Raw genomic sequence first — 26,411 nt, forward strand, 5'->3', positions numbered from 1 at the left:
TCAGCCACATTTATTTTAATTCTACATTTTAACAGCTTGCTACCTGTTAATATAATTATGACATCAGAGCTACTGCTCTGTAAATGAGCTGCCATCAGGAGCCAGATGCTGAAGTTATGTTTTACATGGTGCCCTTTACATGGTTCTGGATCAGTGGCTCAGATACGTCCTGTACCCTGTAACTACCTGTCTCTCAAAATACCCCTTGCAAGAACTGTATCTCCTTTAACTGTAGTCATTAAAGATTCCAGTAAATCTTATAAAAGGTACTTATTTAAGACCTGTTTCACAAAACCAGTGAAATGTTAGCCTTTTATATTTGCATGCTTTTTTCTTTTTTTTTCTCTAGCCTTGCTTATTCCAAGTCTCTGTGGCCTTAAAGGGATTCAGTTATTGACATGTATGTAAGTAGCAGATGATAAGATTCTGGATTATATCCGTTTTCTTCTTATTTCCTAGAGTAGACAACTGTGTAATCACACTGTGCCTATGTACTGCTTTCCATTTCATCCTTTGGCTTCAGTTTCCTAATTAGAAAAGTTTGTTCTGAATGAAAATGAAAACCAAAAAAAATTGAATATAACTTTCTCCTTGTGTATCAATGAGGCAGTGGCAAGTGGTAACAAGGCAGAGAGCCACTACTCCATAACTGTCTAGCTCTCCTGAACTTAAATACCTGCCTTATAGAGTCCAGGACGAATTGCACAGTTTGGGGCTGTGAATATGTTGCAGGGTTGTGTAGGTAGCAGAGTGATTGATGCTCTGAACTCCTCTAAGTACAAGCTGCCACAGCACGAATACCATTGCTGATCACACAACCATGTGGTCAGTTAGATTCAAGGAGGGATCCAGCTGAAAAGTAAGAAGGGGATGGCCTCACTTTTCAGCTGGATTAGTCATTGTTCAGGCTCATCACACTACTGGTGCTGGTATGGGGAGGAGGGCAGGGCATTAGCACCTGAAAGTTTACTTTGGTGAGAAAAGCTTCATGCTACACAAAGCATGATGTCCTTTCTACTTTCCCCTTTAAATGTATTTATATGTACTGTTGCAATGCTTTTCTCTTTGTTATTTCCCTTTACACTTTCATCTCTTTCCTGCACTTCTTGATCAGTCAGATGTAGTCTGAATTTCTTCCTTTAGCTCTGCATGTATATCTAGTCTCTGCTAGAATTAGAATTTCTTTATACTGCATGTTAGATCCATACCCAGGCACATGGATTACTAACCCTCTCCTGACCTTTTTCACCTGCTAAAAACCAGGCATCGCCTGCTCTGGAGCCCTCAAACGGGGTCAATTCAGTGAGATAAATCAAACCTTTACATTGTAATGGGAGCATATTTGAAGGTGTGACAAGAAATAAGCCTTGAACAGATCTAGCAACTTCCACAGCCCCTGAGAAAGGATGTTATTGTACCTCTTCCCGTCATCTTCCCTGTCTGTCCTGATAACACAGTTCCGTTCAGTACCTTGGGCCAGCTCCAGTGCCTGGTCAGCCTCTCCTGGAAATGCTTTGTTTCTCTGGACTGTTAGGAAATTTGCCAAGCAGAGGGAAGGTAGACAGGCAGAGTCCAAGGAAAGGAGCAGTGTCTTCGGATTGGCGGTGGAATAGCAGGTGAAAGCAGGGGAGGACAGATGATAGGAAGCAAAACCTTAAACTTTTGACAGCAGTGAGGTTTGAGCATCCTTGTTGCCAGACGAACCTCACTTCTGGGGTCCCATTTGACAAATTATTAGCTGAGTGCTGAAGCAATCTAGTGCACAACAACTGTATACATTGGTGCTTACTGTTAGACCACAGCCAAGCCTAACCTACTTTGTAACTGAGCAAATATTGGTGAGATGTTTTCCTATTGCTCTTAGGAAAAAATGACACTTATCTGTCACTAATCCTTGAAAAAACCAGCATAAGTGTAATCCAGAAGTCCCCTGCCCAAGCTCTTCATGTCCTCAGTAAAGTAGTTGCACTGCTCTTTCTTTTCCTTCCTACTTTTCCCACTGCTGGCTGAGTAATTGCTCAGCCAGCGGTCTCTCAGGTGAAGCGCCTAAAGCAGGTAGTAGTCACAAGACATCTTTCTGACTAGATGAGTGCTGCTCATCAGTCGCCTGTAAATTACTGTCCAAACACCCACGATGTGTGTATTTGTCTGTGTGGGTACTCTGCCTCTGGTGTTTGGATCCAAAGGGCCTGATACTATCACCAGAGTTTAAGAGAAGGTATCCATACCTGCAGATCAGGTAGGCCAAGGTCAAAGCTCCTGGCCTGAATTTGAAGTGCCGTTTCATCACATCCACCAGCCTGTTTTTCAAAGCTCTCTGTTTGGACTTCCGAGTCTTTGATCTCCATAACAAATCCAGGGAGAAGCTGCTAATCTCAGATATGCTCTGTGTGTGCAAACCAAGCATTCTGAGTGGTTTAGCAGCATATTGTTAGGCCTTGTCTTTATGCTCTGGTTTACAGTTGTAAAAAAATTTATCCTTCCTTTGTGATCCTCTTCTGTAGGCTTTCCTCCTATGGTGAAAAAAGTTACTGGTAATGAACTGTTGCTGCTTGTGTGACATCCAGAGCCACAGGAGAGAGGCTCTAGTGCACTGTATCAGATGTTGGTTTGCCTCACTTTTCTGGGTTTGGAACTTGCTTTGAAATATTATTACTATCTCTGTTTCACTAACATATGTGGACTAGATCATCTCTGGTGGCATCATCAACATTCAAATATCAAAAGTAGCCAAGACGGGGCAACATTCATATGTCTTTCTTTCTTCTGTATTAGTGATGACCAATGTCACTTGTAACTCTGAGCTTATAGTAAATATAGGTCACTTTTGTTCAAAAGGTACAAAACACATTGTTTGACATTCCTCAGAGAAATGTACCTCAATGATATAAGATAAATTTTAAAAAGGTAGATAAGGAGAGAACGTGCCACAGGCAAGAGGCTTGGAATTAGATCCTTTCCAATCCAAAAAATTCTATGATTCTATGATTTTTTTTATACTTACCACTGCTCAGATATGGGATGTAGGAAGATGGAATGAGATGTCAACTTCTAGATGAGCATTTACCTTGTAAGAAAAGGTGGTTAAAAGGATGTGGTTTGCTTATTTATCTGATTATAAGAAAAATGAAACATGCTGTTTTGGATACAGAGCTGGAATGAGAAAAGCATGACTCACCAAGACCCATGGTTTTCCAATTTTTTTTCCAATGGCAGTGAATTCTGCATCTCTCTGCACCTGTGGGAGCAATTATTCTTCATTTGTTTGCCTTTTTGTGTTGAAAATTCTTCCTTTAGTGAAAGCTATCTGTTACTTTTGCAATTTACTCCAAAATGGGACTCCTACTTCAAGAGGGACTCATTAGTGAGACTGCTTTTTAAATACTAGATAGGATTAATAAAATCAGTCTTATGGAGGATGAATGTGAAGGCTGGTGGAATTTCAATAGCTTGATCTCAGCTGTATCAAAAACATAGAGAATCTAAATGTTCAAGCTCATAACTGAAAAAATGAAGCTATCACTTCCTTGTATCAGTGTAATGCTGGCATCTGGGAGTGTCAGAATTTGTTATTTGTGCCTTTTGAACATTTCTATGTTTTCTGTGAAAAAAAAAAATCCTGTTCATTATCTCTTCCTCTGCATTGCAGTCTTACCTTTGAGAGCTTTCTCTGCTTTCCTGTGCATCTCTCAGGAACATATTGCACGAGGGCATACATGACTGACAAGTTTCGCATGTACCATTCACCAGAAATAAGATAAAAACAGGCCACATATAGGTAAGGTGGCAAATTTTGCCCAAGAAGATGATTTCCATCACTATCGTGGCTCTCATTTGATTTCTCAGAGGCTGAACTTCCTGAGAAATTCTCTTTTATTCTTTCCTTCTTACTTGGATGCCTGAAAGTTTGGCAGTAAAATGTTGTTAGTCCTTTAACTTTGTCCCCCATTTCACATTCATGTTACCTCTTTCTCCCCTCTTTTTCTTTCTCTCTCTAAAGGTTGAGAGTATCTAAAGTAATTTATGCTCCTGCATTTTGAATTTGTCTGAACTATTTATAATGAGATTGCCAAATGCTTTTGTGACTGAAAAAAACCACAGAGAACCCAAGGGTGTAATATAAAACACTCTAAGTGACTTGAAACCAGAAAAGAGTTGGGTAGTTGGGTTCAATTTGCCATCAAGATTTGACCTTTCTGCAATTTTACAGGACAGTGAAGGTCTACTGGGACAGAAACATTTTCAAAAAAAATAAATTCTGTTAGTAATCCGGTCAGCACAGTAGGGTGCAAGTCCGTTCCTGAGTATACTGCAGCTCAAACAATAATAACCTGTATTTGTATGTGTCTAACCTGCAGGTTATCTGCTTGAAAAGCAGGATGTCATCCAGCAGCAGAGTGGGTTGTATATGTGTGTGAATAAAAAAAGGAATAAAAATTTTCCTTGGAGTCCCTCCATTGTCTGTTCCCTCTCCTCCACCTTCACCTTCCTTACCTTGTATTTTGTTTGAGTTATCCCAGGGTACAACATGTATTTCAAGGAGTAGTGCTTTTAGAAGTATGTGTGGTTATCTGAGCACAAGAGCTTTGCATATGAAAATACAGTACTACTGATGATATTGTCTGAGTTTGTTTTAATCTAGTGCAATGAACTATTAAATTCACTTTAAGGAAAAAAATCTAACATCTCTCTCAATTGGACTGAAAGCAGGAGGGGTTGAATGCTTAGCTGTGGCAAAGGAGAATTGCTCTGAGCAAATTTTCATTACCTGCTTAATTAGTAATACTTTTGAAATCTTATTTTAACATTTGTCTGCCCTGTGCAGTAAAAGTCACATGGTTGTGCAATGCTATAGGACACCCTGTGGCAAACTATATCAGTGAACATACCATAGCTGTGTCCCTACTTTTATTCTTGTAGAAGTGAAAGGGAGCCTGTTACTGTCTCTCTCACTCTTTGTGGAGCCATAAGGGCTTCTCTATAGTAGAGCAAAGCAGTGAGCCAGATTATCTTTATTTGGGTATAAGATTTGGCTTCAAATCAAAATATGTACAGTTTCTGCTTACATGTTGAGCATTGGGCTGGTGCAAGATCCCAGTGGCCTGTGGTAAAAGAAAATTTTGCCTCTACTTTCTTGGGATTTATTCCTTGGTAAGGGAGAGCACAGCAGTATTAAGATTCCTTATCTAATCTCTGCAAAATGTTATTGCCTAAGGGATGCTTCAGAGTGTCTCACACCTTGTCTAAGCTCCATGAACCCTTTAAATTTGGATGCTTAAACTTTTTTTGTGTTGGAGACCGTTAAAATTCAGCTGTATGTACTGTGAGAGCAAACAATATAAATGTTTTGTAAATCCCTTTATTCCTCCTCTGGGGAAGTTTTCAGAGACCTTAGGCTTCAGAGGTTTGGTCTGAGCTCGATTAAGCTACAGCAGTAAGGACATTACTGCTTCCAGGTGCCCACAGCCTGAGCCTAGAGAGAGCAGCAGGTACATCTGGAGTGGCAGAAGGGAATTCTCTTCTGCTCAGCATCCTGCTGAGGACCAGTTAAATGCTGCAGCTAAATCCAAAAGACTGAGTGTAGTTTAAATTATTTCACTGAACTTGTGAACTCCAGTATCCAGAGAGCTATTGCCTTTTTTTTGCATGCCATTTCTGCTGTCCTAGCTGTGAAGACAGTAATTGCTAAGAGGGTGGATGTCCAAGAATGTAATATCTTAAACCTCAGCACTTTAACCCCAGAGAATAAGTCTGCGGGAGCACTGCAGGAGAACGTAGTCTCTGTTTAGAAACATTGGTCAATTTGTTTCTTTTGCTTATAAGATCATGACTAAACGTTTATGTCCTTTGGGATATGTTTGTTTTGTTTTAATTTTCACATTGGATATATAAATTAGTGTGCAACTCTATGATTGCTTTCTTTAAAACACATTCAGTGTGTTTGCTATGAATACAAATGTACAGTGCAGAAAATAAATGCCATAGCAGACAACAAAACCTATCTATCATAATTTACTCACTCAGCAAAGCTATAAAAAAGTTTAGTACATAATATATTAAAGCTATTCCTTTCATTCCACCATTTGTTTTAACTGAGTTATATCGGGGTAAATGTGAACCAATAAATCTCTGTAATAGGTCCTCACCTGCTGCAATGTAACACAATTCAAAAATTATTCAGATGTATTTCAGTTGATGATACCAGGCTTTGCTGTCTCTGGCTGTGACTCTTTCATAGATGTCTGATCACGCTTTATTTAGTTTCATGAAGCCAAATGACAACTAGTTTTATGTTACTGGTTCCATTGTTATATATCTTTCTATGGCTACCGGCTTACATGTTAATGCAAGATAAAATCAACCATGAACTACAGGGACATTTATACCAAAGATTACACCAGAGGAGCTAAACCTTGAACTAAGGCATCGTTCTCCACTTGAATGCATTTACAGCTGTGATCAGACTCAGAGAGGGAGCTGTGTAGCTCAGCTGTTATCCAAAGAAACCTTATTTCAGCACTGTGTGTACTCCTGAAATATCCCACGTATATGCCACCGAGGTGGGGTTAGTACAGATGGCAAGTATTTAGAGAGAAGGATTGAGGAGTATTCAAGCATTAACATAACAGGCACTGTAGAAGAGCTTGTGATTCCACTTTGTATTGTTTCTGTTTTGTGGAAAAATCAGAAAGGGGATTTATGCTAGTGTATTTGCAAATCCTGGCTGCAGTACATCCTATTTTTTTAGAGCCAGCTAGACAACAGCCATGTGCGTACAAGATGTTGTTTTTCCTTCACTGCTTGCTTGGAAGCAGAAGTCTCTACTTTTATCTTCATGACATGCAGGAATTCCAGATTATCTTCCATTTTCCCCATGATGAAAATGGAGACATTCTGAAATTAATATTTTGCCAGTATTCATGATCCTTTCAGACATCAATCTTGGCATACACCTTTTTTTCTGAATTCTTGCCTAGGGTAACAGATACTCCATGAAGCTGGAGGGGTTTGTGGCAATGAAATAGAAATTAAGAATCAAACTAAAGCACTACTCTTTTCAAAGGACAAACTTTTAATGTGGGAAATTTTTCCTTTCAGAGATAGTTTAGTGTTTGTTGGGAAGACATGAATGGCTGATAGTCTATCAGGTATCAGCTGAAATATCTAGATTCATTTCTGTAGGCACCCAACAGTTGGTATACTAAGGCTTATCTTATTATAGTTTTGTTATTCTGTGTATTGCACTTAGCTTAATAAGGTAGGAGGGTGCATTTTTTTTCCACAGGGTATTTTATTCAGAGATGAAGCCTCTGTGTGTTGTGAGTCTGCCCACTCAACTTTTGTGAAGGTTCAATGTGAATAAACTTAAGCTGAACTGCCTGATCTAATAGAGAGCACAGTGCTAACACAGTTAGATGAACTCAAAGCCAAACAAAGATCCCTCTGACTCAGTAGCTCCTGATGTTACTTTACCACTTGGACCTCAGGACCTGTAAGGCAATCCTTTTGAGTACATGAAATTATAATGGGTTATCAAATCAAAGCCCGGATACTCTGAAAAGGAGAAGTCACACTAAAGCTGACATACCAAAGCCTCCAAACTATATTGTAAGCAATAACCTTACTGTAGATAATAAAACCATACGAGGAATAAATGAGGCCCATTACTTCCTTTTTTCTCCATTGTCAATATGAAATTCTGATGATAGTCACTTTATTGCTCTGCATGAAGCTGCATATATAATTTAACCAATATGAAAGATTTCCATCTATTCAGCTACGTGGGCAGCTTTCATGCAATAAAGTTTTATTCTGGCAGGGGACTACTGCCAAGATTTACTTTGGTTAAATACATTAAAAGAAATTCTATCATCCATGTGAGTCTGCATTGTAAAATTCAGGTTTGCTCCCTCGATATTATTTTCACTAATGTTATCAATGCGAGAAATCTTTTCAGTAATCTTTAGCACATGTTTGCTATGTAAATCAAATTATAAGTAGCAGATAAAACCTTGCTAGGGCTTCTGAAACTGTAGGTGTAAAATGGATTTGAATTCAACACTAAGTCTAACTTAGAGAATGAAGACCTTTGCTGTCTTACAAAATTCTGACAAAATTCTGACTATACAGCTGCTAAATCTGCAGTTCCTGCCACAATCTGTTTTGGTGATCTTGTCACACTTACTTCAGGTGTGTTCTTCTCTCCCATAAGAATCAGTAGCATATGATTTTCCAATCTTTATTACAGAAAGGTAACACTTTGAGGCACTACCACCATGGAAATGATAAGCAGGAAACAGAATTTCAGGAAACAAAGAGTTTAGACTACTTTCTTATTAATTTCTCAGAGGTAGAACTGCTCATCCTTTTAAAATTATACTCTGCCCCCTGGAAAGAAGAGGTTGACAATGGGGTGGAATGGCTCATTTTGAGTTTGGGATTGAGATTTACCTTGGCTGCAGTGGTGTAGTTCTTGGTACTTTCAAACAGATAGTTCTCTGAAAAATTGAGGAGTTCAAAGATGCCCATTCCATTCTTTCTTGTAATGATAGCTGCTTTGGAGATCGTGGTGGCACAGCTCAGTATTTCTCAGGTCTGCTAGATCTACAGGTAGAATACATTTGATACATCACAAGTCCTTTCACACTCTTTCTGTCACTCTTTTCCAGAATTACTTTAGGTTCAAAAATCTGATACATCTTTTCAGTATAGTCCGGTTATCACCAAGATCCTTTGCATCCTTTGAGAGGGACTGTGCTTGCCTCCATCAGAATTTGATTTCTCTCAGCCTCAACCATATTGCATCTGCTTTTCCATCACTTTTCCTCAGATCAGCCACAAAGCTTCATGGCTGCTTCTGCTCTGCATTGTCTTCAACCTTTTTCTTAACCATCTCTTTTCTTTTCTTAGTTTGTCTTCCCATCTTTGGTTTCTTCTCTTGGCATAACTGTTGTCTTCTGTTCCTGCAGCTGCCCATTAGCCCTAGAATGTGCCTCTGGGTTTATCTTTGTCGTATAACTTTATCTTATCTCTTTAGAGCAGCAGCTCTAACAGTGCCTGCTGCTTCTCAGTACTGAGCCATAATGGATTGTGTCTCCGAACTTCTGGTAACACATTATTTTCAGACACTGACTCTGTAGGTCCTTGTTTTCCCACATGTGATTAAGGGTCAAACTTTACTCTTTAAATTGTTGACAAGAAGTAAGAAGAACAGTGATGAGTCAGAAGCTCTATAAAGCCAGCTGCATAATAAAGTTTAAGTGTTCAATGAATTAGAACAATGGGAACAGTCATAAAGCCTTCAGTGCCAAAATGGTCTTTTTGTTTATAAACACCTGCACAGTGGGATTTCCCATTGCATGACTGTAGCGCTTTGGCTCTTTTTCATTGAAAGATAATAATTTTTGAAAATAGCACAGGCACTCAGGTTGAAGATTGAGAAAGTCCATGGGGAAACTGCATTTAGATAAAGAATCCTAGCTAGGTAACATACTCTCATATTGTTTTACTTTTTCCTGTTTGACATTCTGTATTGGACTTTATGGAAATGAAATAAGTGAAGAGGGGGAAATTTAGGGAGTTATTGTTGTATTTCTGAAATAGATGCTCATGTCTTGCTCTAGACTCTGTTTAGAGATGTGGATTATGTCAATCCATAACACCGGACAATAAATCAAGGCATGGCAGATTCTCTAATTTTTCTACAAACGGGTGCACAGCATAACATTAACTTCTGTACATATCCCTCTGCTTTATTAAATAAAATGAGCAATGGCAAAAAATATTTCAAGAATGAGCTACATTTCAGATAATATTGATGGGTTTAAGCACTCTGAACTGTGGTGAAGTTACTGTCACAGCACTCCATTTTTGGTTACTTCCCTGTAGTTTTCTAAAATAGGAATTAAAGCTGTTTTGAAGAGCATAATAGGTATGCCTAAAGGAGGGTTTGGCATTTCCAAGGAGCTCCTAGTTTTACTGAGAAAGTAGAAAGAGGAAAAGTAGAAAGAAAAGACTTCAAAATAAAAAAGCATATTTTAAAAGTTTCAAATTGTATGCAAATCTATTTATTATCAATATCAGGAAGAGCTAAAGCATGCAAAGGCAATATACAATTGTGACTCTGCCTTCCCAAACTTCAAGCATGCACTTAGTAAATCTCCTTGAGAACCATGCATAGGATTTTTCTAGGGTATGAATGAAGAATTTTGTAAGGGGCTATTGCAGACACTGAAGAAAAAAGAAGTAAAAATATAAATATGTTGAAATTCCTTAGATCACCCTCTGAATTTTGCCTAATTAACTTCTGCTGCAGATTTTCTGTTCAGCATCTTATGGTTCTCTTTTACTGGTATGTTTTTATGTATAATACTGGCAAGCAACTATAGATAGAAATCAATAACTATGTGAATGTTGAGGAAGCAGCTGAAGGCTAGAGCTGTTACAGAGATGGGGAAATGTCCTTTACAAGTACAAGGGAGGCAAGAGGAGACAGAGGAAAGTAAGCATCTTTCATCTGATCAGCAAAATACACACAGACTTGAAGAAAAACTCATAATTTTAAGCTGAAAACAGACACAACAGCACCAAGTGCAATTATGAAGAGTTTATGTTTATTTAAATACATTCTACTGTTTATTAAGATAATTTAAAAGGCAAAAAAATCACTGGTATTTGTGAAGAAAAATGATGACATGACAGTGATTATTCTTTCTAGAAGGGACAGAAAGACAGGTGTTTGCCACTTACAGAACAAGATATGGATAAAGAGAAATTTTTACAGCCTTGAAAGCAAAACATGTTCCTTATGGAGGCACACTCGTTCCCAGTTATTTTGCTCTTAGACCTATTTCCTGTATCTTCCTAGAAGATCAGAACTAAGCCAGAACTGGAGCACTGTGGCAGTGATGTGGTATGATATTGCTGTCCTCTATCAATTGTGAATTAATTCTGATGTGTAGAGATAGTTTATTTTTGCACATGTTTTCTTTGAAAGTAACTTAGTGAATAATATGCACATTATATTTGGGAATATAAGGGGAATAAGAGCACCAAGTCCTTCCCATCTCCATATTCTACCAAGTATTGACAATGATCAGTTTATGTAACTTAAAACACCTTAAATTCACATAGAATCTAATTTCAAAGTTGTGTTAGCGTTCAGGAGCACACATAATCATGGGATATGATTATATGCAGGTGCTTTTATTGAGAGCTCTGGGAATCAGGGGTACAGACCCAAATCTGACTCCCACATGGCTTTCGAGCTGAACGTATTTTATATTCTATCGTTATATAACTTACATATTGATTATTAAACTTATATTGTTCTATTGTATAAATTGACATGAGTTTCTCATGATCTTTCTTAGGCCCCTGATCACAGTTTCTCATGATTATTCTTACAATAAAACAGTAATTATATTTAATTACTAAACAATCATCACATCTAACAATTATATCATTTATCATGTACTAGCTACACAGGTGCAGTTCTAGCAAGGTACAAAGTCTTCCTGTACTTAGGGTATTTATTTTCTTTTCAGGGCCTACTAAGCTTAATTTTCCTTTTAACCCTAAATCCCCATGATTTTAAACCCTTTTACTCTCAGTTGAACTCAGTACAGTTTAAGCCACATTAAATCAGTCACAAACTGGTTACCTCTTTCAGTGCGAATTCCTTGAAAGGTCTTCAAATTTTTCATTGATTTTTGTCATAGTTTTCCTTGTTCTCCCATGGAGAAGGTCTTACTATTTTATTTGTGAACTGTTCTGTGAATATATAATTTTTAAAATAATTCCTACATTTAAAGCACTGTTAAATCAAATAAAGTATGCACAATCAGAGAGAGCACTGAATCTTTTTCACACTGGCTGCAAGCTATCTGCACCTGGGAAACATGTTTGCTTCACAGACCTACGTATCTGCTGAAGTTTCCAGCAGGCCCTCCAGTTTTTGCCTTGTTGTAAGCTGGTTTACATTCAGAGTAAGAAGGCAAAAGCATATACAGAGATCTGGTCTAAATTTGTTTGACCTTGACACACAAACTAGTCATGACTAATAGAAAAAAATCATCTTTACCATGTATATTGCAAGTGAAGAGTTTTGCAGAACGCACAAGTTTAGAAACCTCATCTCACATCATCTTGGATTAGCAAAGGGTTTTGCCTCTGTGAAAGGCCACTTGAAAAAGCCCATAACTTTGTGAACACGGATTTGTGGGAGAGGCAGCTACATATTGAAGTGATATGTTTTCATTTGCTGAAGGTTTGTGTTTGCATTTAAATTTCCCTGGCACTGTAACTCCTCAGCTTTCCTGAAAGTTGAGACGGAAGAAAGAGAATTTCACCCTGTAGCACAAGCATAGTTTGGTGAGATGGGGTATGTCTACATTAACTTTTTTGTTCAAATTAGGGCACTTTTCAATGCAATTCTCCCAACACACTGTGCCTTGGTTTGCAGTGCAGAGGTGTCTCAGAACCTGTGAGATGCTTTCTTTTGGGAGGAAACAAGGCTGTAAGATTTTCTCCAGAGGTGTTGGTAGTTTGTTCCAGCTGAAAACAATTATTCAGCTAGTGGAATCAGATCAGGGCCTCTGAAGTGAAAAACTGCAAATTGGGAAAATTGCAGATGTGGGATCTCCAGTAACAGGTGTTTTGCTCCAGAGAGCTGCTTTTGCTGGTGTGCACAACAGGTTAAGGTAGGATCAGCCCTTGTGATCTCAGGTGTTCAGGATGTACATGTGGGCAGAGATTTCCCCAATTTCCACTGAGTACTAGAAAATTATTTACTCCCACATATGCTGGGATAAGGGACATATAGACATATACAGGCATATAGTGACATTAAAAGCTGCCTACAGGCTAAGAGCAAGGAAGACTTACTTGGATGGATTGTTTGACGTACACTTTAATAAAAACAAATATGTGCTGTAGGGAGCTGTGTGTCCTGGTTTGACATAAATTAATCATTCCAAGCACTTGAGGCATTGGAAGACACCTAATCCTAGAGAGTCAGTTCAGCAAAATAAAGACCTAGTTATTAAGTATAATCACCAATGTTTATAGAGCAGATTACTGCTTTTGGGTGCTGCTGATGTAGATATCTGATATACCACCACTGATGTACCAAGTGAGAACTTGATTTTTCAAGGTTCATTATGTAATTAGTTAATTTTTTTTTTTGCTAGGTGTTTCTTACTATAATGTCTTCATATCATCTGCAAAATCTTTAACATAATTTTCACAGATAAATTACTGGTGCAGAAATTCTGCCATGCTAATTAAATGTGAGAAATGTACTCATTGCATTTGTGAATATGCATATTATTTCATACAAGTTGGCTAGAAAATGTATTAAATGAATTTCTGTAGGTAAGTATGTAATTCCTGTAAGTAATCATGTCCTGGAAAACTCACAGTTGTTTTTACTATGTTCGCATGCTTCTTTTTCTGTAAATGTGGGGATGCATTACACATGTGCGGAATAATTTATTCATATGAGAGTGAATTCCTCTGCTCCCTCAAGCCTCCAGATAGAAGGTAGTTCACCAAAATCAACTCTTGGACTTCATGTTCTACGTCTTCTCTGGTCTGTGCCTCTTTCTTTCTGTGATGCATTTGGAGAGGGAAAAGGGTGTGGCAGAAGGACAGAAGGGTAGCCTGTTATGAAGTGGACTCTGACAAATCCCCTTGGCTTAACCTCCAAGTTGAATGTAATCATGTAGCTTATTTACTCTGAGTTAATAGAGTCTGTGTTTAACATTTATTGTATTTGATTAATGAAGGTTTTGCTGTTCCTTTGCTGAAGGAAAGGACAGATGTGTTTGCGGTCCACTGCTTCCACTTAAACAAACACAAAATCAGGTTTCAAATCTTACTCAAGGGTGTACTTCATCAAGGGAACTATACAGCCTTCAGTCTGACATAATCTGGCAGAAGCAAAAACTACTGTGTGAGAGGTGAGAGGGTAGCTGTCTTTGAGCATCTAGCTTTCCATACCTCTGAACACTGCCCAATATTCAGAGACAGTGGAAGAAACAACAGGCCTGGACATCCAAGGCTGGTTTGGCTTTTGTATTCTTCATGTCTCTCAGAATAATATCCCACATTCCCTGCTTCAGGTTCCCTTTCAGATGCCCAGTGCCCACAGCAGATGCTGTCTAATCTGAATGATAACTTTCATGTAATATTCAGTTTGATGTACAGTACTAACTGTCAGAAACTACATGTCATTTAGAGAAATCAAGCCCTGTATATCAAATATACAAAATTTTTGGTCAACTCCTCCCTTAATCAACTTTATTTACTCTGTTGAATTAGAGACAGTAGAGATCTGAGTCATTGTCTGCGCATCTATCCATTTGCCATAAGGACAGCAGTGGTTCTTTGACACTCAGTCTTGTTTGCCCATTCAGAGCAAAATCAGAGGGAGAATAGCATGGTTGCTTGTGGAACCTCCCCTTTCCAAGGAGGCTGTAATCTGATATAAAGACTCCTCCCATGTACAGTTGCTTACTGTAGGATTGACTTAAAAGAAAGAAACTTGGTTTGAAGCAGTAAGATGTGGGTTTGCTTATGGAAGAACAACAGGATGATGAGAGTATTTTAGTAAACATGAAGCACATCTCAAAAGCAAAATATCTTTGTTATCAGATATGGCCCATGTGTAGAAACTGAGTATTGTACTGCAGAAGCTTTGTATAGTAATGAAATAAAATGTGGTGTGATTTGTGTTGCTTGTAGGTCAATGTCCCCATTGGCCACACTTGAAACTCTTACACCAGTGCTCTCTCATATTTGTAGCTCCTCTAGTAAATACAGACCCTGTCACAAAAATAGCATCTTCAACATATTTGTTTAATTTGCTACCTCTAATGCAAGCTGCTTAAGCTGAAGAAGTTTTGACTTGATTTACAAGAACACAGGCAGTATCCATGATAATGATGCTGCTGTGACTCTTCAGCTGATGGTGACATAAATGTTTTTCAGGACTGTAAGATGTCCTGTGCTATAAAATGTTTGTATTACTGCTGCTGAAAAGATTTAACTGGAAATGACAATTGCCTGTCATTTCTCAGGTATTATTACTAATGAAAAATGGCAGAAGAGTGACTTCATGCAGGTTTGTGCTGGGGGGTGTGACTTAGTCTCTCTGCAGAGATAGCCTACCAGTTTGTTCAGCCAAGGCCCTGAAACGGTGTTCATTCCTTATGTATGCCTGGAGAAGGGTCAACTTTATCAAAGTCCAGTATTTCCAGGACAAGAGATTGACCTGGAAGTTCCAGAGAAATTAAGTAACTTAAACTGTTCTTATCAGTAGCAGCTTTTCTCACAGATTTTGACTGATAACAGTTCCTCCTTGGTCTTATCTCAGCAGAGTATTATGCATGCAGTCGTGTGAGGCTTATGGAGCCCGCAGCTTCCTCCATTGAGCCAAATCTATTACCAAGCTTCCTGTTGTTGAAAGGAAAAACAAGCTTACAATGCTTTATCCAGAATACAAAGGCATTTTCCTCCTGGGAAGAAGAATATGTAAAAGATTTTCCTAGAAAAAAAATGTATGACCTACATTCTAGATGTGTCCAAGGGTTTCACTTCACTTTAACGTAAATGTGCTTAAACAATCCTAAATCTATTTCAGTATAGTAGGGAGCATATTATAGACACATAACCTTAGTGGCTTAACAGATCATTGTGGGTATCTGTAAGTGCCAATTCAGGTTTACACTAAAATTTTCAAATCATTTCAACAGCTGCTAAAGCATGGTAATGAATTTATTTAGGAAAAGGATCACATTTTCACTTTATGTGTGCTTACAAGAATCCTTGTAGGGTTTATAGGGGAATTGAGTAGAGAACTTTCTGATGACATCTTTATTCTAGAAAAGCAGCTGACTGTAACTAACATATATAAGAGCCTTGGTGTATTACTGCATTGCATATCAAAAGTCATTCACCAGCAGAAGAATCAGCAAAAAGTGCAAAACATTATATGCTGCTTTATTTTCATCATAAATGAATTTGCCAAGTCAAAGTCTTTACAGGAAATCCATAAAAAGCATAAACCACCACGTATAATAAACCTAATACATGTCATTCCTGCTTTAGGCTACTTCTCTAGTGATAGTGCAATGGGATTCATTGAATTGTAATGACTTCTTTATTCTATTCTGCTTTTTCTAATTTCTAATGATGAATCCCAGCAGAAACTGAGGTGCAGAGAGACAGATAGTGTATGACATAATATTCTAATGAATTTGATAAACTGCTTTCTGTGCTAAATATGGTTAGACCTGGACAGAAACTATTAGCAAACGTTCTGTTTTAGGGATTCTTGCCAATTTTTAATATACATGACAGCTGAGAACTGCCTGTTCTTGAACATGAATACTACCACAGTTGTTGTTTCCTGTTTCTGGCAAGAATATCATGTCTGTTCTGAATCTGTGGGCCATAATCTTGTTTTACAACAATGCCAAATTCCAAAGGTTCGTAACAGGACTCCCCGCTGCTTTTAGTGCTTAGAGCACTGCTATACATCCAAAGCAGGCTTTCACCCAGCAGCTCTTATCACAGCCTGTGGAATAGCAGGACAGCCTGCACAGAAAATGGGTTTGTGTGAATCTCTAAGCACCTGCTGCATTACCACGGCAGTACACGCTGCAGACATCATGTGCTTCTTGCTGGATCTATATATAGCTATATATCTATACATATATATATGGATAGATAGATATCTATATACCTCTACTATATAGAGGTATAACTCGAGTGTACCTGTGAAGGTGTTCTTGTCTTTAAACAGTAAGCCCAGACAGTGCTGAAGCAAAGCCACTTAACATTTCTCCAGTTCTATATAGCCTGTCTTAGGAAAAGAAGACCAGAATCAAGTTCATTTCCCTGTTGTGGTAGGCAAGATGGTTTTTTGTCTCTTCCTTGAGCATTGCTCTTGTCCCTAGTGTCCCTAATACACTGTGCTTCTGTTTGCCTTCCAGGGGATGCCCTACTGTAGCAGAATTCTTTAAAGTCTTCCTGAGAATCTTTATGATACATCCATGTATGTTTGGTATCTATCTCAACCTCACCAGAAAGGGAGAGGGGCATAACTTTTTCAGCTGCATAGAACATATTGAATCCAGAACTGTGATAAAGCACAGGTATTTCTACAGATAACCTGAATGCAGGAAAATCCAGTGCAAGGCAACCTTCACATTTACATTTTCAGTAAGTGTATTGGAGTTGTCTGGTGTTCCACAGGTTTGTATGCAAATCAGGTCCTGTGATGCAAAAATCCTAAAAGAAGCAGCTAAAGTAAATTTTTATTATGATTAGCATTTCTCCTGAGAGAAGCTTGTCTTTGGACCTAAAAGCATCCCACGTTGAAGCAGAGTTTAATTATCAGCCTTCCACTTCAGCATGTAGCACAGAACTCATTGAACAAACCAATGAAATGGTCACTGCATGGCTCCAGACTCAGAATATGTTTACAAAGCACCTGACAGATGTTTAGGCAGGGTGAAAAGAGGTTAGGTGCCATGAAACTGCTTTGATAGCACTGGAGAAGTTCATTCACCTGTTTTACTCCTAGTCATATTTCTTTAACCAAATTATGAGAATATTCTGGGGTTTGACCTGTTTTTCAGCCTGCTTTTCATAGGGAACAAAATAGCCTAACAGGTGTGACCAGGATGACCTTAGTGCTTGGGCAATTAAAGTAGGTAAACTATAAAATATTTATAGCACATGATACTGTTGTGATTTTCTGGCAGATTGACTGCTTCAGTCAGGCTGAGGGGACTGGCTGCCAAGGATTTATACTGGCTAGCCAGAAGCACTCATGACAATAGGTCCTACTGGTAAAAATGACAAAACCTGGAGGTCAAAGCACATAGAACAACAAGTGAAACAAAAATTACTCTGTTGAGACTGTTCTGATGTAGGTGGCAGCAGCAAGTTCAGCATGCTAAAATATCTGGCAAATTTTTGGTTGTTTTTCCCAGTGCGGCACTCCAGATAGGGAACTACTGGAAGAAAGGTTATAAGGTTAGGCTAAAAGCTACTTGATCTTGTTCTTACTAAAGAATTAGTTTAAATTGCATACACTCAAGTACAAGTACTAGAACTTGTTCTTACTAAAGAATTAGTTTAAATTGCATACACTCAAGATAATGCCCTTTAAGTTAATGTGTCTTGGATGAGGAAAGCCACCCTGTAAATTAGCCCCATAGCGATGCAAAATAGCTGAGTTGATCAGCTCAGGAGATCAGTTTCCTGAGCTGATTTCCACTGTTGGGTAAGATGTTTCACTGTTGAAAGTGTAACTATTCTTGAATGAGAGTTACTGGTTTGTTGGTGGGTAATTTTTTTACCATTTTAATACTGGTGGATATTTTTTTCGTGAATGGGACCTGAGTTATCAACAGCACAAACATTAACTGAAGTTAACTCTGCAGTGAAAAAGATCATGTCTCCATGCACCCCCCAACCTTCTTCACAGGCTGGGAGAGGAATTGTCTCTGTGGCCAAAGGCAAATTTTGGTAAGGATGTTCCCACTGAAATATGTTGTGTATCTCCTTTTTGCTGAGGACATCTACAGTTGGAAATTTAGTAAATGGGATTCCATCTTCTCACTGAAATTCACAAGAGCTTTTCTCAAGCAAAAGTGAGAACGTACAGCTTCCACTTTGTAGATAAGCTTGTGATTATATTAGATACAAGGGAAAGATATGTTTAAATAACAGAATGGCTGTCACAGAAATTACAAAAGACAGACAGGTGTATGACACAAAGGAGGAACCAGCAAGTGAGATATTAGCTACTGCCATAAAAATACAAAACAAGGGCACTGCTGAGGCACTGAAGGACAAAGTATTACTTTCTATTTCTTTCTCTCAGTGGCAACTGAGAAGTAGTAGTTGTAGATTTAAATTCCCTTTAAAAATCATTTATGAAATTATAAAAATTGAAAATACTTTCCTGTGAAGATGAAATACCTTTTTTGGATGCAGCTGTATCTCTAGAGTAAATGCGCCATTAGGCAGTTGTTTAAAATGTGCACAATTTTCCCTCATAGCTGCACAACTCTGATGGTTAGAAACAAGTTTACAAGCAGATTAAGGGCACTGTTTTATAAATTAGATGTAAAATAAACTGTAAAAAGGACAGAAGGGAATCTCCCTTGTTGAATTTCCATGTTCAGCTTAATTCAAGGCAGGCCAAGTTTCCACATCAGATCAGAGAGGATCATAAGCTTCTTTGTGTAATGACCAGATAGCCAGACTATCTCGTGTGCAAGGTCAGAAGTAATTTCCTTCTTTCTGAAATACTGACAATCTCTGTCTCTGCTTGGGACAACATGGGGACCACAGCTTGCTTTAATCCAGCTAGTGGCCTAGCCTTTCATTTCCTTTTCCTCTCTTTTCATTTGTATTGCTTTCAGAAATTAAGTAACCACACTTATATTTTATATCCTTTAAAAGACCCGGGACAGGCCTGTGTGAGTGTAGAAAATCTAGAAGAAAGAAAATACAGACAAAGCTAATCACTAAGATCTGGTGTGTTTTCTCATTGTCACTACTTAAATTGAGCACAAGGAATTTTGTGGGGCGGTGGGGAGAATTTATTTTCTTTTTGGATCAAAATATTTTTACTCAGGAAAATCTTACATTATATTGATATAAAACTCCTTAAAGCCAACACAATGTGTTCCGCACCCCAGTGCTGGTCATTTCAGCAATTTCATACTGATGTATTGTGCTCCACTGATCAAACTGCTTTAATAGGTACAACCATCAATTATGTTATTTTATTATGCTGATCATATATCAAATATTCAGAGCTGAGCCTTGGTCAGCTATGTATGTGCAAATCAGATGCAGCACCAGTAAGCACAAGAGAAATATTTCTCCTTGCACCTTACTTTGCTGGAAGTAGTATTTGAGCCTATGAAGTATTGCTGGATCTTTGGATGATGTCATATTTATATATCACTTCCCATGTGTGAGGTCACCTTTCTACTGTGAATTACCTTTGATGTCCTAACTCACAAGAATGAAAATGGAAAAATTACAATTTCCCTCCACTTGTCTTACTATTTATAGCTATGGAGCTAGCACACTGGCAAAAACTTTATTGTTAGCCATTTTTTAATTTAATTCCTCTAGTTAATGCTTAGTTAGGTATTGGAGTGGTTCTATCAGAACCTTGATTTAGAGGATAAAATAACTATTTTGGTTGATGAGTTCTACAAAAATCTCTGCTGTCTTTTGGCAGTGATATGGTGTGTTGTGTTTGTGTGGCCAGGTTTTGGTAGTGGGTGGGCTACAGGGATGGCTTCTGTGAGAAGCTGCCAGAAGCTTGCTCATATCCAGTGGAACCAACCCCTGGTAGCCACAAAGATGGACACGCTGGTAGTCAAGGCTGGGCCACCTAGAAATGGTAGAAATGCCTCTGTGATTTAAGGAGAAGGATAAAATGACTTACTGTGCAGAAGTAATTGCAGCCAGAGAATAGCAGGGTGAGAATGTGTGAGAGGAACAGCCCTGCAGACACCAAGATCAGTGGAGAAGGAAGGGGAGGAGGTGCTCCAGGCACCGGAGCTGAGATTCCTCTGCAGCCTATGATGCAGATCATAGTGAGCCAGCTGTGCCCTGCGGCCCCTGGAGATCCACTGGGATACAGATATCCACCTGCAGCCCGTGGAGGATCCCATGCCAGAGCAAGTGGATGCTTGAGAGGAGGTTGTGGCCCTGCGGGAGGCCCATCCTGGAGCAGGTTCCCAGCCTGCTCTTCATGGAGACCCATGAAGAGAGGAGTCTACACTGGAGTAGGTTTCCTGGTAGGACTTGTCACCCTGTGGCAATCCCAGTCTGGAGCACGCTGTACCCGAAGAACTGCATGCAATGAAAAAGTGACCAATGTTGGAGCAGTTTGTGAACTGTTGCCTGTGGCATGGACTCACATTGGAGAAGTTCATGGAGAGCAGTCTCCCTTGGGAGGCAGCCCACATCAGCGCAGGAGAAGGATTCCTCTCCCTGAGCAGCAGGAGAAACAATGTGTAATGAACTAACCATAACCCCCCATTCCCCATCTACCTGCACCACAACAGGGGAGGAGGTACAGCAAGGACGGAGGAGTGGCAGAAGGAGTCTTTAAGATTTTATTTCTTGCTATCCTGCTCTGATTTTGTTAATAATAAATTCAGTTACTATCCCAAATCCAAGCCTGTTTTGCCCATGCCAGTATTTGGTGAGTGATCTTTCCCTGTCCCTATTAAACTCATGAAACTCTTGGTTATATTTTCTCTCCTCTGTCCACTTGTAAAGCAGAGTGATAGAGTAGTTTTTGGTGGGTGCCTGGCATCCAGCCAGGGTTAACTCACAATGTAAATCAATTTCACAGATTTTGATCCCAACACCCAGCTGGGACATATGACAACCTCAACACATTTTTTGTCCATTCACAGCTGACAAACCATCATTGATAATTGTGTACTAAAGCATGCAGAATGGGTACACTGTGTATCAATAAACTGGTACTACAACCAGTGCCCACAAGTGCATTTTTACATCTCTCCCCTTGAATATCTTGATGCTGAGGGACCATAAACATTGGTGGAACATTTCTGGAAACGTAAGAAAGATCTCATCTCTATTGTTCTCAAGTATCCTTTGGTAGCAATTCTTGATCCTCTGGAAGGCTCCAATTTCTCCCCGTTTTTTAGGCAATCAAGTTTGGTGGTTTGTGGGGCTTTTCTTATTTCTGTACTTCAGGACACATAAAACTAGATGACCTTAATCTGGCAAACATAGTCAGAAGACCTCCTTAATCTGTTGTCTGTTGTCCCCTTAAGATGATGTTCCCTTTGTTGTTAAGTAAGGAAAAGAAATTCCTGTAATTTCAAATAGTGGAAATTGAAAGCATGAAACTCTAGGAAAAATAATTTCCCAGTATCATTTTCTGGTCTGGAAAAAGGAAGGACTCCAGTGCTCTGCTGTAAGCTCTGAATGTTCAAATGTATTTGCAAATTGAAATGCAAAATGGATTTCTGTGCTAGGTCTTTCAGACAGGTGTTTTTCTTCTCTATGTGGGACAAATACTTCTGTATCACATTTCACCTGTCCTCTAACAGTTCCCAGTGGTTGGTGGGAGATTCTCATTATCATTTCAGCGTGCTTTTACTTATTGAATTTCTGCGGGTGAATTTTTTAAGTTGGTAGCATGGTAGCATGGCAAAGTTGCAAAAGATTCAGTTGCTATATATCTATTCTTGCAGAGCTACAAGTTGTGTTTCCTTTTGGGGCAGAAGCTCTAATGTTCTTTTTAGCATTTTATGGAAGTTTAACAAGCCAGTACAATAAAAATCAATTAACCCGTAAACTTTTTTTCTTTTACAAAACTGATTATGAGACTAGTACAATTAACAAATCAAATTTGTAGTTGGAGTTGCATTGATTGTGCTTAGTTGATTAAATTGATTGTTACTGAATTAGTATCTGCGTGAAATTAAATCTACAGCATCTAGTTGTAGATGGAAGGAAGATTCAAATTATGAAGTTGCCCAGCACAGCTAGAGAACTGCAAGGAATTTAACAACTTTCCTGCTCTTCAAGACAGTTCTGACAATCAGATTTGCTTCATAAGTTGCTTTTTTATTTTCTTTTTTCCCTTTTTTTTTTTTTTTGTTCTACTTTAGAGAAGGTGGGATTCACAGTGGCAAAATAAATGTTTACATTGTAAATATTGACATAGCCAAGCTTCTCAGTTAGCACCTTTTTAGTTCATAGAAAGTAATAAGCACTTGTCATATGTACATGAGCCCATTCTAAATTATATGTTTAAAAATGGTCACATAAATCATATAGTCCAAAATTTTATTTCTCTTCATTGACTCTAAAGAAAGTGCAGGGTGTTAGTTTGACTGTAGACATCTTCATTGCACATCTAAAATATTAGGTGGAAATTATCTTATCAAGATGGCTCAATTTCTTTTTTCCAGAAGATTAGTTCCACACAAACACACTCTTGCTGTCCCCAGTGAAGCATGCTTATTGAAAATAACATTTGCTAAAATGTAGATACTGAAGTGTTAGCATTTCTTATACCCACAGATGTGTATTCACACTTTACGAAGTGTTACATCAAAATCAGTAACTGGGAGGCAGAAAACCCCAATGTTATAAAATACAGAAGAAAAGGTATTTAGAGAAGAAAGGAAAAGCTCCTCTGCTTGCAAAAACTGAGCTCTTCAGAAGTGGTAATACAGATGAGGGAGGCTCCAAGTAAGCCTCTGGTTTGCAAGGCAAACTTGCAGTTTTCTCATTGCATAGACCCTACTGCATAAAACTACCAAGCTACTGATCATTTTTCACCATAGAGGTCTAGAAGAAATGTACTGTCTTTGGAGCAGTTGGACAAATGTTTCCTTCTTAAAGAGGAGCTAAGAATAAATCATGTTATCTAGTAAAGTGGCCCAGTTTGGAATAAGAGCTAAGAATATAACTTTTAGTTCAGGAATTTCTTCTACTTTCTTCTCTCTGTAAATTAGATATCATACACTGGGTTTGGGGTTTCTTTATGATATACACACATTCCAACAATCATCATGATCAAAGAAGTAAGAAAGGGATCACAGTAGGAACTTGCAAATAATACAAATCCCTCCTTAGGGATTTGTATTGGGAGGCAGTGGGAGTGTCATGAGCCCAGTTTCTTCACTTTCTGGTTTTGGTACAGCCAGTTACTTTTCCATCTTTTTGGTTATTTGCAGTTACCTTTTTTCGTTTATCCTTGTTTTGTAAATGGGAGACTTGATATATTCCTGGTAACTTACCAAGCAGTAGAGATACCCTTCAATGAGTGCAGCCCCTCTGCTGCTTGCACCCTGGGAGAAGATTCCACGGGAACTCATACTTCCTTAGTGAGTCAGCCCAGTGCCTCAGGTCCAGAAACCATGCTGTCCTGGTCTCTTTGCTCATGGAGCTGTTAAAGACATTTCCTCTTGTGCTCAGACCTCATATCTGTGTCGAGTTTTTACATGGCCACCCAGCAAGAGCACAAGGAGCAGAGGAGGAGGCCTCTCTGATAATTTCCCCAGGAGCAGGAGTTTTGGTATTAAGCAGTGATTCTAGCAGAAAAAGAGATGATTTCACATTTTCTTTCATGTGACTTGATGTACTGACTGTCAGCTCTATTGGTAGAAGGCTGCTTTGCCAGATCAGCTGTGCCTCCACGAGGGAAGGCTTACAAGCTGTATCAGTGTTTTGTCAAATCTTAAATTATTGGGAAAAATGTATGTAAATCTTCAGATGCATTCAAGAGCTCTGGAGTAAATATTCATCACTCCTAAGATTAAGGAATCTAATCATGTTTTATAAGAGATACACTCTTGAACTCTATCTGTTTCTTATCTGGTACAATAACTTTGTAAATGATTCTGAATAGAAGGTTCTCATTAATTTGGTTAATGCACTCTCTCAGATACAACCATCCTTTGTGAAGGATGCTTACATTTTCTTGACTGTCATTCAGCTGATCAGCAGATAACCTTCTTATCCTAGCATTCTCTAAAATTTTCCAAATAGAATTTACCCATATCTAAATTGGATGTTCCAATTGCTGCTCTTACATCTTCATGCAGCTGAGAGCTAGTGGCAACACCTTGCTGAAGCCCTTTTTTCTCCAGAAAAACAATCCAGAGGAAAAAACAGGATAAAATAATAGAGCATTTGAATCCTTCAGATCTCAAGTACAATTTAATTCACATGGACAATCTTCATTAAAAGAATATTGATATTGTAAGCTAAGAATGTGAAAGGATTAGGGTTAGGGCTAGGAAGGGAAGCATAGGAAAAGTTTAAATAGCAAATGATTATGCATGACAGGTAATGCAGGTTTTCCATCATTCCTAGCCATTGGAGATGTATCCACTGGTAGTTTTAGGTCTAATGATAAATCATAGGATTTATAATTTAGATGGGAATGCTTCAGTTTTAAGTTTCACCTTAAACATAAAACAATTGGGACCAGAACTGACTTCCAATAAAGAAACTTGATCTGCCTGCTCCACTTGGATTATAATGCTGCTCTGAGCTTGTAGAATGTTCCTGTGTTGTGTTCCCTCTCCTCCTGTGAAGCAGAGACCCCATTATACCCCTGTTGAATCGTGTAATGAGGAGCTAAAAAAACCTCTTACTGAGAGTTAAAATAGAGTAAGATTTCTGAGAAGGACAAGACCTTCTTTTAAATTAAAGAAAAACTTCCTGTCATGTTTCTTATTTTTAAAATGAGCTTCTCTGCCAAAAAAAGTAGGGAAAACAAACAGTAATATATTGAAAGCTAATATATGTGCATTTACATACTCTGATCTGTTTAATTACAAAAAAAAAAAACTTAAAAAAGGGACTGCAGGTCTCTAGCTTTATATATATTAGTCTATACTCTTTCTACTTTTTATTCCAGCATAGGGATTAATGGAAACCTTACAGAGAAAATCTCCCAGTGAAATAATTTTTGCTCCCTACCAGTGTATTTTCCCTCTACTACTATGTAATTATATTTATTTCAGTTACAGCTCTACAGTGCAGTATATCCAAGTGTTTCATTTTTAGATTGTTGAAGTTTTAGAAAAAATGAAACAGGTCTTTGTAGAATTCAAGAATTCCTTAAAAAAAACACCAAAACAACAACTTGATGTGCTGTTTTTCTGCCTTTCTAATAGCAAAACAAAGTATTTGAGGTTGTTTCAAGTTGGTTAGGAGGATTGCAAATTGTATCCCCAGAAAAATAGCTTTAACAGAGGACGGCTATAATGTACTCCTCTGTGTTTATAAGGCAGCCTGCAGAGCAGGCTGTCACTTGGGAAATTTCTACCTGTTGTTCCATTAACAAGCAAGGAAATAACAGATCATTACAAGAAGAGGAAATATTCAGAAAAGGTTATAGGTAAGACTTCCAATTAACTCAGCTAACAGAGGCATTAACTGAAATTTGGAATCTTTGACAATTTTCCCTATTGGACTTAGATGCAGTATATCAATATTCAGCTTCTTCACAGTGTACATTCAGACACATTTTTTGCTAGGTAGTAGCTAGTTTATTCTCTGTAATGAGGTTTCCTGTGAGCATACTATTCATGAGACCTTGGCTTTAACAAGTAATATGGTATGGCATACACATACACATACTGAGCTTGCCCCTCTTGGCACAAAAATTTGTATGCGGGCTTTTCATTGATTATTATCTGGTAAACATAGTTTTTAAAGCATTAGTTTGAGGGTAGTAGTTGTAATATCTCCACTATAAATGACTAAAAATCATCAGCTTGATGTTAAATTTGCATATTTGTGTGCCTTGGTGGGGAAAGAATTTAAGACCTGTGTTGTTACTTCTTATGCAACTTGAATGAGCA

At 38.4% G+C, this 26,411-nt stretch overlaps 1 protein-coding gene across 30 annotated transcripts in view; it reads left to right on the forward strand.

Annotated features, from left to right (window-relative positions):
• Positions 1-26,411, forward strand: part of LOC100223410 (poly(rC)-binding protein 3) — a 499,051-nt gene that overhangs the window by 274,472 nt on the left and 198,168 nt on the right. For 4 of the 30 annotated variants that reach the window (XM_041714247.2, XM_072924400.1, XM_072924398.1 and 1 more), the window contains one exon: positions 350-404. The exons of 23 other annotated variants lie outside the window; for them this stretch is intronic. The gene's annotated coding sequence lies outside the window, so the exon portion shown is untranslated. The remainder of the gene's footprint in view (positions 1-349; positions 405-26,411) is intronic. 3 more of the 30 variants (XM_072924401.1, XM_072924399.1, XM_030265791.4) reach the window with 1 other exon arrangement.

The sequence above is a fragment of the Taeniopygia guttata genome, chromosome 2 (assembly GCF_048771995.1).
Source record: "Taeniopygia guttata chromosome 2, bTaeGut7.mat, whole genome shotgun sequence".
Classification (NCBI taxonomy): Eukaryota; Metazoa; Chordata; class Aves; order Passeriformes; family Estrildidae; genus Taeniopygia; species Taeniopygia guttata.